Source organism: Lactuca saligna, chromosome 3 (assembly GCF_052625555.1).
Source record: "Lactuca saligna cultivar CGN05327 chromosome 3, ASM5262555v1, whole genome shotgun sequence".
NCBI classification, from domain to species: domain Eukaryota; kingdom Viridiplantae; phylum Streptophyta; class Magnoliopsida; order Asterales; family Asteraceae; genus Lactuca; species Lactuca saligna.
The window spans coordinates 53,282,679-53,297,333 of NC_136419.1; positions in this window are offsets into that span (position 1 = coordinate 53,282,679).

Sequence of the window (14,655 nt, forward strand, 5' to 3'; positions counted from 1 at the left end):
AGTAGTCAACGTAGTGTATGGCTAGTGCTACTATGTATATATAATCTTCCACCTTGGCTATGCATGAAGCGAAAATACATCATGATGTCATTGCTAATTCAAAGCCCGAAACAACCTGGCAACGATATTGATGTGTATTTGTCTCCGTTAGTTGAGGACATGAAAAAATTGTGGAATTTAGGCGTTGAAGTGTATGATGCATATAAGAAGGAGCATTTCCAACTACGAGCCATGATTTTTTGCACTATAAGTGATTTTCCAGCTTATGCAAATTTATCAGGGTATAGTACGAAAGGAAATAAGGCATGTCCAATCTGTGAAAATGATACACACCGGTTATGTAACGACCCAATTTTTCACGTCCAAAAATTTCGTTTTAAAACATTACTTTAGAAAATGTTAATAATTAAAAACATTGTTTGACCAAACTACATCACAACATAAACCATGTTCAAAAGTCAAGTCATACAACCAATCGAAACATCAGAGTATAAATCCCAGGGAAATCTAGTAAATGCGGAAACCAATGTGTGTGCATGATGTGCCGCTACCGAGCCAGCTCCTTCCCCTTCGATGAAGAGTTACCTGAAACCAAAACTGTAAACTGTAAGCACAAAGCTTAGTGAGTTTCCCCATTGTACCACAAACCATATAATCACATAACATACATAAATTGTCAGGCATATCTGGGTGCCCGACCTACCCCTTCGGTCCTCTCGACCAGATACTGCCTAGCATATCTGGGTGCTGGCCTCCCCTTCGGCCCTCTCGACCGGGTACCGGGGACTATTTCACCCCCTACTACTACCACATAACACATATATCACATAGTCTATCTAGTATGGCTGGGCATAACTGCCCCTTCGGCCCTATCGACCGGTAACCTAGGGGACTATCTCCTTTGCTATCACTAGCACATAGCACCATATCATACAAACACATAAACATATCACAGGTAGTAGAAGCCCTAGATGAATATCAAAGAGACAATCATCTAATCATACATCTCCTACTGGTGGGCCGACATTGTGGCCTTAGACCCACCGCTACTGGAAGGTAACTCACCTCGGAGTAGCTGCTGATCTTCGTGGGAATAGTCTGACTGCTGCTACTGCTGTTCTAGAAATCCTCTGGCTGTATTCCCACCAAACACTTAGTCAAAAACTGCTAACTGACCTTTGGGTAAAATGACCATTTTACCCCTGATCATGCCCTAAGTCAAAGTCAGAGTCAACTTCCAGTTGACCCGACTCACCGAGTTGGCTCGCCAACTCGCCGAGTCCATGTCCAAACGACTGACCTGAATTCTGTTTCTACTCGTCGAGTTAGGTGTCTACTCCACGAGTTCTCCTTCCAAACTGATGTTCAAGTCCTTCATCCTACTCGCCGAGTTGTATGAACAACTCGCCGAGTTCATCTTCATCCGATGAACAAGTTATATTGTGACTCGCCGAGTTGTATGAACAACTCGCCGAGTCTGATCATGATCTAAGGAGATTGCCTTGAACTCATCGAGTCTGGGCATCGACTCGCCGAGTTCCACTATGGGTGAGTTTTGGCTTCCAACTCACCGAGTCCATCCTGGACTCACCACACGACTCGACATAACAAAAGGGGACAAACCTGGAGACTCGCGACTGGACTCGCCGAGTCAGATGAACGACTCGCCGAGTCCGCTCCATGCAAGAGCTAAAAATGCGATTTTGCTCGAATCCAATCCATGTCATTCGTAGATCTGGGCTCCTAGAGCGTGAATAGCACGTAAAGTTTCCAACTTTACGTGTAAATATCCATCTATGGGGTTTTTCGGGTTCAAAATGCACCAAAAGAGTAGATCTAAGGTTTATATGCAATATGGGCTCATAAAGGTAGTGGATCTGAGCTCCTGGAGCTCAACTATGCTTGGATCTAGAGACCAATCAACTTATTTTGAAATATTATGCACATACAAGCTTGGAAATGAGCCATGATGGACTTTAATGGGGCCATAAGCATGGAGACAAGGGGGAAAACAATCCATACCTTAGATATCACTCTGAAATTGCTCCCAAGTGCTTGACCTCCTCTTCTTCTTCTTGATCTCCTTCCCTACTCACTCTAATCTCCAAGAGGACACACCAAATGGCTTCAAATCCACAAAACAAGGCTTAGAACGAGGTATATGGATCTTAGGGTGAATGGGGGCTGGCTTGGGGGCGGAAAGGGGGATTAAATAGGGTGCAAACACCTGAAACTTAGGGTTTCATCCAACAGTAGTGACTCGTCGAGTCGCCAACTTAAACGTGTCCCGGGTCCCATCCCTACTCGGCGAGTCGGACCTATGACTCGCCAAGTCCAAGGCTTAAAAAGGAAAAATACTCAATCAAGATTTACATACCAGGAACCAGGTGCTACATGTTATGGTTGGAAAATTGTAAAAAAATGTGTATATGGGACATCGAAGATCGCTTCCAATGGATCACGAATATCGTAAACAAGGAAATTTGTTTGATGGTAAAACAGAAAATGGTAAAGCGCCTCAACCAATGAACGGAAGAACTACGTTTTCTTGGGTTGAAAATCTAAACATTGTGTTTGGAAAAGGTGTTAAAAACAATTGTCCGGATAATTGGAAAAAGAGGTCAATTTTTTGGGAATTACCATATTGGGAAAAGTTAGATGTTCGACATTGTATTGATCCTATGCATATAGTGAAAATTTTTGGTGAAAGCTTGATAGGATTGTTGTTGAACATTAGTGGAAGATCAAAGGATTGAATTAAGGTTCGAAGGGACATGATTAAAATGGGAATTCGACCCGAGCTTGATCCTATTCCGAAAGACGAAAAACGCGCGTATTTACCACCAGCTTGTTATACCATGTCTAAAGTTGAGAAACAATCATTTTGCGAATGCTTGCATGGTGTGAAGGTTCCATCCGGCTATTTTTCAAACATCAAGAGGTTAGTATCATTGAAAGACTTGAAATTGAGTGTATGAAGTCGCATGATTATCATGTTTTACTTACACATATGGTCCCCATTGTAATTCGTGGTATACTACCGGACCATATTAGGCACACAATCATAAAACTTTGCTTATTTTTAACATGATTCATTTAAAAGTAATTGATCCTGAGATTTTAGATTCATGGCAAAATGATATCATCATCACTCTCTGCCAGCTTGAGATGTACTTTCCTCCTTCATTTTTTGACATCATGGTTCACCTTGTATCCCATATTATAAGAGAAATAAAGATTTGTGGTCCGATATTTCTACGTTACATGTACCCATTTGAGAGATATATGGGTTTTCTTAAGGGGTATGTAAGGAATCGACATCAACCCGAAGCCAGTATTGTTGAAGGATGTCACACCCCCAAACCAAGGATGGCGGAAACGTCCGGGGGTGGAGGACTTCATGTACAGTATCATAACCACAATTTCAATAGTAATTTAAGCAAACACAACCAACATATATATAATTGAAAAAGTTACATCACTTGTATGAATTACATGTTTCAAAATCAATTACAATATGTTGACAAAATATGAAAAGTTTGACGTCTTAACGTCCCATCCTCAAAAGCACTTGATTACCTGTTTAGTGTTTTCCTGAGAATACGAGTTGTTTGAAAAGTGTCAACACAAAGGTTGGTGAGTTCATAAGCTTTTATTAATAAACTTAGTAGAAGTCTATCACGTGTAAATGTCGCGTTTGTGTCAGAAAAATCCGATATTTTCCTTGAACTCCGAAAAAAAAATGTAGTCTTATAACCAAAGACTAAAATGTATAAGAAATCATCATTTCTTAGTAGAAATGTCGTGAGTTTAAAATGATATGGGAAGTAAATTTCTTTATCAACCTAAAACCTACTTTGGTTTTATGAAACCCCGTAAACTTTATAAATTGTTATCTCCCTAGGTGAGTCGCTATAATCATACTGTGACTATGTGAACCTGCCACAACGCTTCTCAGGCGTTGCGAAAATGAAATGACATTTGTCACCCGTAGACCTGCAGGTCCCACTGTAGCTAGCAGCAAGGTGTGGGGTGTCAAACCCAATATAGATCTATATACAAGCATCACGTTCTCCCTCAAGGAGATTTTGATTATAACTACCAGGAATTATATCCCGCACTCGGACGTACGGGGAGAGAGAGTCTCACAACATAGGTTAACAAGTTTACGTGAAATGTGTGTGGGTATAAATCTTTCTTGTATGAATGTACCCTTTTTGTACGAGTGTGTTGCGTGATGTATCATAAACTATACCTATTATAGTTTATCTAAAATGTATATAATATGTATGAATTCTTTTTATGAAAATGTATTAGTGTTGTGAATTTATCCAACTATACTTTTTATAGTTACATAATACGTGTTCTAAATGAATGAATAATATTTAATATGAATAACTTAGTTTCAGTTCACAATGATAAACTAACAAGGAAACACATCAAATATTAGAACTTATGATTATACACTTTGCTCAACATATTACAAAGTGTTATGATATTTACATGCTGTTGGCTAACTTTAGCAATTCTGCCCAGTTTTGTAAAAATCACAGAAAAATCATACGAAGTCGAAAACTAGATCCGTAAATTTTGAGAGTTCAAAAAATGTGTCTAGTTTACTCATAATTTTTATCACGATTTTTAATGACCTCCAACTTGGGTGAAAATGTCCATAATCACAGACTGGTCCGGATTGTTGTGTAAAATGATAGGCAGTTTTGTAAAAATCACCATAAATTGTAGAAAAATCGTATGGAGATGTGCAAGTAGTCATTTTAAAGCTACAAACTTGAACTATTCGCACCTTGTACAGTTTTGAAAACAAAAATGTTTAAGATGCCCAAAACAGTCCGTGAATGAAGTTGAACTTTTCTGATGAAGGCTGTTAGAAAAATTTAATTATGTTCTTAGTGTTTTAACTTGTATTCCCCCCCTGAAAAATTGAGAAAACATGAAAATGTAGGGGTATGGACTCACCTTAAGTGATTTCAGTAGGTAAGTGTTGAAGAAGATAAGTGTTCAACCCAAGAACACTTGAAGAATCACTTGAAGATTCGAAGATCTAACACAATTATGAGAGAGTTTGTCTAAGATATCCATGATTTGAGTGGAAATAATTGAGATAATCATAAAGAGAATGGATTATGCTTATCAAATGTGGAGGAAAAACTCAAGATCAGCCCTTGAATCTCGAATTTCTAGAGAGAGAAAGTGAGAGAGGAAAGAGTTTGATCTTCTTGTGAAATGAGAGCAAATGAGAGAAGTGAGGAGAGAGGATGAATATTCAGCACTCAAAAACGTGGGAAAGAGGGATAATTGAGTGGAAAAGACATTGATGTGACCTAGGTAAGGTGGGGAGGTGTGGCTGGTCATAGAGTGGGTGTGGGAGTGGTTGCTTGTGTTATAAGGTAAAGCAAAGTCAAAACTCCACCTCTTTGTACTTTACCCACTTGCTTTCATTATTTAAATAAAGATTTTTATGAAAATATGATTAAATTGTGAATATTTAGGGTTTATTATGTTAAAATATGATTTTGGATGAAATTCCCACGTTAAAATAATTAAAAACGGACCTTAAACGCAAAACTACGCGAAAACCGGGAGAAAATGAGTTCCCAGCGAGACCTCTCGGTCCTAGGCCGAGGTTCGGTCCCTAGGCCGAGACCCGGTCCATGCTGAGGACTGTAGCCGGAAACGAAAGGGGCAAGTCAGACGCGAGAAGCGATGGGCGAGGGTTCGGTCCGAAGGGTCAGTGGGGTTCGGTTCGGGAATAAGAGGCGAGAATGTCAGAACCGAACGTACTGTAGTGAACAGTACCTTCGGTTCGGTTGGTGAACAGTGCCTTCGGTTCGGTTCCTCTTGAGCAGGGTTCGGTTTCGGTTAGTGGTGAACAGTACCTTCGGGTTCGGCTCAGGAGGGTTCGGTTCGGCTTAGGAGGGTTCGGTTCGGCATCAAGAGGGTTCGGTTCGGCATCAGGAGGGTTCGGTTTCGGTTAGTGGTGAATAGTACCTTTGGGTTCGGCTCAGGAGGGTTCGGTTCGGCTCAGGAGGGTTCGGTTCGGCATCAGGAGGGTTCGGTTCGGCATCAGGAGGGTTCGGTTTGGCTCCTCTTGCTCTCAGTCCCTAAGAGGACCTTCGGGTCCTAAGAGGCTTCTCTCTTGGTTTCGGTTCCTAATGTCTATTTTTCTCGTTTTTACCCCGTTTTAAGCTGTTTTTGACACGGTTAAGCGTCGGAATGACCCGAATGATTCTAAAAAGTGACGGGAACTATTTGAGAGAGATTCGGGAGAGATTTCGCATACTTGGAGAGATTTGGGAGAGATTTGACATTCTCGGAGAGATTTCTCATACAAAGAGATATTTGCGAGAGTTTTCACATACTTAGAGGGATTTGGGAGAGATTTGACATTCTTGGAGAGATTTCTAATACAGAGAGATATTTGAGAGAGATTTCGCATACTTAGAGAGATTTGGGAGAGATTTGACATTCTTGGAGAGATTTCTCATACAAAGAGATATTTGCGAGAGTTTTCACATACTTAGAGGGATTTGGGAGAGATTTGACATTCTTGGAGAGATTTCTAATACAGAGAGATATTTGAGAGAGATTTCGCATACTTAGAGAGATTTGGGAGAGATTTGACATTCTTGGAGAGATTTCTCATACAAAGAGATATTTGCAAGAGTTTTCACATACTTAGAGGGATTTGGAAGAGGTTTGACATAGAGAGAGATAGTGTGGAAACGATTGAGAGAGGTTCCATGTGGGATAGTTGTGAGTGTCCGGCATCGAAATGTATGGTTCGTGAACCCTGTTAAGCCTTGTTTAAGGATCTTACACACTCCCGATGAGTATGCAACATTGTTTTATCGTTCTAGTTCATTGATTAGAACTAGGGTTTAGGGAAAAAAAATTTAACACAAGACTTTTCTCAAGTGATGTTTTCCCATTAATATAGCAAGTTATACAGTATGAACATAACACAAACCCTAATACACAAGGTTTAATCGAGTTGACCGGTCTTGACTTGATGATTTGACTTGACTCAAGATTGACGATTGTCACAAAGGATATGCTACAGAGGAGGTTATTGAATTTTGTACAAATTATCTAGAAGGCGTGCCAAGTATTGGAATACCACAATCACGACATGAAGGTAGACTTGAAGGGGTTGGTATAAGTGGGTTGAAAGTGGTTATTCTCGATCGAAATGAATTCCATCTAGCACATTTTACAGTCTTACAACACATGAAAGTTGTTGCTCCATACATAAATGAGCACATGGGAACCTTAAGAACAACCCGCAATAGAAGGACACAAAAATGGTTGGCAAACAAGCATATGGGAACATTTCCACAATGGTTTGAAAACAAGGTGAAAGAAAGTTTAGGCACAACCAATGTTGATCCATTAGTGAAAATATTGGGGTATGGTCCACTAAATGCGGTGTCAACATACCAAAGTTATGATATTAATGGATATACATTTTACACTGAAGAACGTGATAAAAAGAGTACGGTACAGAATAGTGGAGTCACGTTAATAGCCACATCGATTGACTACTCTAGTGCGAATCATGAAGGAAGGTCAATTATAGCTAAAGACTTGTATTATGGTGTTGTTCAAGAAATTTGGGAATTGAAATATGATTCCTCCATTGTAGTGCCCTTATTCAAGTGTAAGTGGGTCGACAACCGACGAGGTGTTAAGGTTGATGACCTCACGACGTGAGCCACTCCATGCTCACGACGTGAGCTCCAAAATCACAGCCTATAAATAGAAGTCGAGGGTTCCGAGTTTGGCTACTCATTTCTATCCTCTCTCCTACATTTGCTCTATGTTTAACCCCTCGGGACTACCCCGATGCCCCTGTTTCATATCCAATGTCTGACGGAAGTTCGAATTCCCGAGATTCTCAAGAAAACCTTCTTTCAGTCGAAGTACTGCCCGCACGAAGCCCGGTTCTTCACCAGAAACTCGGGGATACGTCGAGAAAGATCATTCCTAGAAACGAAACGCTATCCAAATCACCAGTTATCAAGTGAGTTCATACCCCTATCACCACACTTTCAAATGCTTTTAAACACTTTTAGGGGGGGGGGGGGGATACAAGTAAACACACGGTTAGACTCATGTGAAAACATGAATCTTTTGCTATACTTTCATATCATCGTATTAATTATCATATGAAGTTATTAACATGCAAAACATCACACATCACAACTTTACCCTCATGGGATACAATATTTTTTCTAAATATAAATATGTTTATTTATATGTTTGCATTCTACATCATACCAAGGGTACCCATTTCAACTATAACATTACGTTTATACAAAAAAAAAAATACATATCATTATTATGCCTTTATCAACACTATAGAAAGGGTAATCTTTTCAGAAATCATTCATATATATTTTTACAATACGTGACTTAGTTGAGAATATGTGAGACATTTCGTCTTCCCCGTACCTATCAAGGTATACAAGAAAGCCTTGATTTATAACCAGAATCTCCACCCGGAGAACGTGATAAATGTGTATAGATCCATACGGGACTGATGATCCCGCACCCTGACTATTAGCTACAGTCCAAGGGGTGACAATTATCGTAACATTCCGATGCCTGAAGAACGTCGCGACAGGCAAATTTATCTTAGTATGGTTATGAAAACTCACAGGATAGACAACTATTATGGTATTCAGTTTTACGGGGAAAAGTAATATTACAGTTACTTTTACGTACAATTTCTAGCTTCCTATAGTTTTATTTACTGATAAAACTATATATTTTCAGTTTAAGTATGACATATTTACTTACATTTTTTTTGGTCTTGGTTCATTTAAGACTACTTCTCACATTGAGGAAAATATAGGATTTTCTGGGATAAACATCATCATTTTACTAATAAACGATTTACAACATTATTTTCTGGGAACAAATAATATTATTTATTTCAAGACCTCATTCTTTAAGTGAAAGAACTTATATTATTTTTGTCTTAAGGTTGTAAGACTACATTCCATTCAACTAACAAGAAAAAATATGATTTTCTGGAGAAACACTGCAACACTTTCAAAGAATAAAGAATGTACCCTTTTGAACACAACAATGCTTATGAACTCATCAATTTAAATGTTGATCTTCTCTATTTCAAAATAACTTGTATTCTCAGGAATCTAATAGACAAGTATATGCACAGATTTTGTGAAGACGGAGCATAGTAGCGTTTAGTCCTTGTTTTGTTATTTACTTTTGGAGTCTACCATGTGTAAATATGAATGCAATGTAAACACTTTAATATTAATGCAATGGATGTTGTTTCTTGTTTTTAATATTTTACAATTGTTGTGATATTGTACATGACGTCCTCCACCCCCGAATGTTTCCGCCGTTCTGGTTTTGGGGTGTGACACGCGGGGTATCGTCCCCTCCCCCGTTCCTGTACCTCCGCCGCCCACAACGATTGTCCGGTGTTCCATCATGTGGGAAGGCTCCCGCACCTCTTCCCCGCTATGATATCGTCCGGCCTAACTTTTGAGGCTAGTTGATGTGAGCTTGTAGAATTGATGAAAATCAATTTTATTTAGACTTTATAATATACAACTTACTACGTTTAACTTTTTAGTTATATTTGTTACATAACATGTATGTTATACATGTATTATGCGGTTGTTCTTCTTTAACATCTATTTTCATATGTTTTGCTAATATATGTATTTATCATTTGGGCATTTGTTCGTATTTACTGGTCTGCTCTAGGCCCTCTTTACCTTCATCTATTTTGTTTGTGTACGTTTTTCTCTAGCCACATGCCAATGTTATGTTCTTCTTTTTGGTATGATGTTTCATAGTTTAGGAGAATGCTTCTTCTTCATATAGAATGCTTATTGATATTGATTATTCTTTGTTTTCTTTAATTATATGATCGAAATATGGATATGCACCTCTTTTCTTTTATATATATATATATATATATATATATATATATATATATATATATATATATATATAGAGAGAGAGAGAGAGAGAGAGAGAAAGAGAGAGAGAGAGAGAGACAAAACTGCACAAATGGTCCCTGTGGTTTGCTCAAAATTGCCACTTTGGTCCAAAAAAGTTTTGACTAGCACTACAGGTCCAAAGTTTTCATTTTGTTGCGAGTTTGGTCCAGTTTTCTATAAACCTTTTCATAATGACTATTTTGCCCTTATATTTTTCTTTTTCAGTTTTTTTATTATTTAAATATTTATTTTGATTAAAAGAAAACATAAAAAAGAAAATTTTCATTTTCTATTTTATTTTTATAATTTTTTATAACAAAATAAAAAAATAAAAATGAAATCTCTCTCTCTTTTTCTCTCTTTCTCTCTCTCTCTCTCTCTCTCTCTCTCTCTCTCTTCCAACACCACACACTACCCTTATACCTCCCTCACTGGATCGAAAACCACTCCACCACATACCTCAGACCTTCTTCACTCCCTTCCATCCATTTTCTTGTCCATTTTCTTCAAAGATACACAAAGGAAAAACATGGCGGCCACCACTCGTCACCCCACTGCCACCTTCTGCCATCGTGTACCACCATTTCACAACCCATTATCCCTCCTTCTACCGGTGACACGACAACCCCCAAGCAACCCTCCAACCTGCTGCCTTACCTCTTCCCTCTTCCCCTCCGACAATCACTGCCGACATAAGCAAAAAGGAAGCAGTCGATAGACTGTTGGGCAGCCTCCTGCCACCGTAGAGCTAGGGATGGCAACGGGGCGGGTTTGGGACGGGTTTTGGTAATCCCGCCCCCGTCCCCGAATATGAAGATCGATCCCATCACTGGCTCGATTCCCAACGGGTATCCGTTTACCAAACACTATCGGGTCTGCGGGTATCCCAACGGGGTAACGGGGATCCCCGTTTAACATTTAAATTAAAAATTATTTTGATGAAATGAGAATACAAACCATTAGACTTAGTGATGCAAACATAAATTCATATCCAAAATAATTTTGATAATTTACCAAACTACTAAGAGCATACATATTTGTTCTGATACATAAGTGGTTACTAGTGGCAACGAAAACAATAAAGACACTAACATTCATAAACCATAATATCACTATTACTCTAAGTAATATGAATAAAAAAATATCAAAACACTAACATTACAAATAAACATGAAGCTATCTCAAGAAATTATCTTTAAATCGTTCACAACAAAGAAGATAACTCAAAGAACATAATATATATATATATATATATATATATATATATATAATAATATTAATGGTTTCAGGTAACGGGTTTCGGTTTTGGTTTTGGTTTCGGGTAATCGGGATGGGTATTTTGTTTACCGTCCCCGTAACCAAACCCGTGAAAATTTTCTAAAAGCATACCAAACCCGATCCCGACCCCAATTAACTGACCCCAAACCCGACCCTAATATGTCGGTTTTCGGTATTCACCATCGGGTTCGGTTTCTTTTGCCATCCCTACGTAGAGCTGCTCTTGGTCACCACCATCAACCACCTCTGTTATGCTTCTGCTGCTACTACGTAAGAATGACAATGAGAGGTTGAAGTCGCCGATAATATTAGGTTTAGGAGGAGAGGTACGTTACTCATGTCATCTGAATTTCGAGTTGCAGGTATGCTATCACTGTTGCTCCAATTGAGGATATTCGAGCCCTAATCACACCTAAATCAAAATTGTCGGGGCAAGCTTCAATATCTGGTAAAATCAAACCGCAAAGAGAGGGTAATTCGAACCCTAGATGGATGAAGCAGGAAATGACGAGGGAGCTGTTTGCGAATCGAAACAGGAGGCAAAGCGGAAGATGCTTGACTACTTTTTTTCTCCGGTGAATAAAGAAACATAGCTGCTTGTGATCGGGACTGTTTCAGCGGAGATCGACCCTGATCAAATGGTGTTTGGGTTCGCCAGTCGACACACGAGGGAGAGGCTGGATAGCTTGATCGGAGGCAGCAGCCTCCGGTCTTTGTTTTGGGTTTCTCGATGCGTGAAAGAAAAACGAGAGAGAGAGAGACAGAGAGAGAGAAAGAGAGAGAGAGAGAAAAAAATAGAGAAAGAGATTCTTTTTTATTTTTCTTTTAATAAGAAAAAACATTTAAATAAATAAAAAAATAGAAAACGAAAATAACAAGGATAAATCAGTCATTTTAAATATTTTTAAATCAAATTGGACCAAACTCGCAACAAAATGAAAACTTTGGACCTGTGGTGCTAGTCAAAACTTTTTTGGACCAAAGTGACAATTTTGAGCAAACCACAGGGACCATTTGTGCAGTTTTGTCTATAATATAATTCGATTTCAGATTTTGAACTTCATTTTAAAGAGTATTCCCTTATTTTGATGTACAATGTTTATATATAATTATAACTAGCGAAGGATCTCCGCTTTGCAAGGTTGGGTTTGTATTTGACTGTTTGCAGTAGACAGAGCCATCATATCTTATTTAAGTGAAAGGTACAAGGCCTTAATAACAAACATCTGTAATTGCAGTTCACAGTGATACAATATAAAAAAATACAAGTAGGATGGTATAAGTTAATGTGTTACAGTCATTTTGCATTTTATATCAAAATCAAAGACAAATAAGGTTATTATTTCTTTGACTTAATCGGCAATGGGAGATAACTTGATGACTTAATTTAATGGGTAAATTGGTCTTTTTGCATTGAGAATCAAATTCAAGGAAAATTATGGTTAATGTTTGTTTTAACATTATGAAGTTAATAAACTATAAATACCATATACATGTATTTATTTTTCACTTAATGCGGAATGGCAGAACTTAATAAAGAAATTCATCAACTCGACAACTCCTAACTTTTATATAAATGTGATTTAACCACATGGTTTTTTCCATTAAGAACAACAATGGATTTTCTACCAAGGGTAGGGGTGTTAACGGTAAAATTGTGAACCATTACTACGGAGCAGGTACCTTATGTGCACTAACCAAAACCGAACCGAATTGGCAAAAAAAAAAAAAAAAAAAAAAAAAAAAACGAACCGCATAAAAGCGGGTAACCACGATTCGGTTCACGGGTACCCGTTAAATATAAAAATTCAAATACAATCAAAATTACAAACTCCATTCCAACGATTTATTTCTAAAAATTAGTAAGTCCAAAGTTATAAAAACATAATGAAATTCAAATAGCATACATTATAATTGGTATAATAAATACAAAAATAAAAATACAAAAAAAAAAAAATAATAATAATGTAGAAGTGTAAAATTAGAATTGTCAATCATGATTTTTGTTTGGGATATTACTAACAGTTTAATGGAAATTAATAATATTTTTTTTAATATATATATATATATATATATATATATATATATATATATATATATATATATATATATATATATATATATATATAACGGTTCGGTTCGGTTATCCACGGATACTTAAGTATCCAAACCAAAACCGACCCGTTGATATCCGGTTTTTTCGGTTTCGTTTTTTTTTAGTTTCGGTTTCGGATCGACCGGTTCGGCTCAGTTTTTCCATTTTGCAGGCGTTACTCTTTTTTATCCACAAATTTTTTTTTATCTGCCTACAAAACAGGAGGTTTAGAAACGCATGCTCATGGTTGACAAAACCATAAAACATATAGAAACAAAAGTGATAGCAAAGATGAAAATCGATGGTCTGATCCACCCAGTTCAATTACAAAATAGTATATTAAGAACTAAAAATAAAAGTGGCAATACGGGGATACGGTTAGCCTTCATTGTAGCTACTAGAGGTTATTCAAGGTTTTGGGAGGCGAAGCTCATTTCAAAGTGTGCTAAGAAAGTTGATGCATCAAAATTCATTTTGGAATGTATTTGTTAAGTCATATGAATTCTGAAGTACCTCTTCACTCTTTTTTTACCTTTAATAAATTCAATTGTTCCCTTTGTTAATATTTTTAAACCTGATGGAGCGTTGACTTATTTTAAATTTGTTGTCTAGGTGATGATTCTCGATTGAAAGACGATGAACGTCCTGCAAGAGCATTAAAGGAAAGTCTCAAAGTTGAGTCACTATGCTATGCATGGCAACTTCAAGATCCCTTATCAAACCCAATTTCTCTCACTAGAATTATGGTTAGTCTTCATAGTCTAATAAATCGTTCCCTAAACTCTCTTCTTTTCTAAGTTAACTTCTCATCTTTTTTAAGTTAACTTCTCAATCACTTTATTCGTCAACTATGAAAAATCCCCCTATAATAGTTATTTATTTTATATGTAATTAACTGAAATTCATGTACGCTTATGGTATTGATATTCGGGTAAAAATTCACTATTTCATTTGGGAATTATAGTTTTTACACAGAATACACTTCTGTTTTGATTTATTAATTATGTGATTTATATACATATGTATATATTGTTGTTTCTTACTAAATAGACATATGATTGATGTCATTGACTTTAAAGGTGTCGAAGGAGACAAAAAAAAAAAAAAAAAAAAAAATAGGACTTTAAATTTTCATTGGCTTACTAGGTTTCAGTCCATGTATTACATAGGTTTATTGAAAAAAAATAAATATAAAATTTAACAATTTGAGAAGTTTGAATTTATAAAATTAGAAAAATTTTAAATTATTAAAATTAATGAGGTTTTAATACATTGAATACG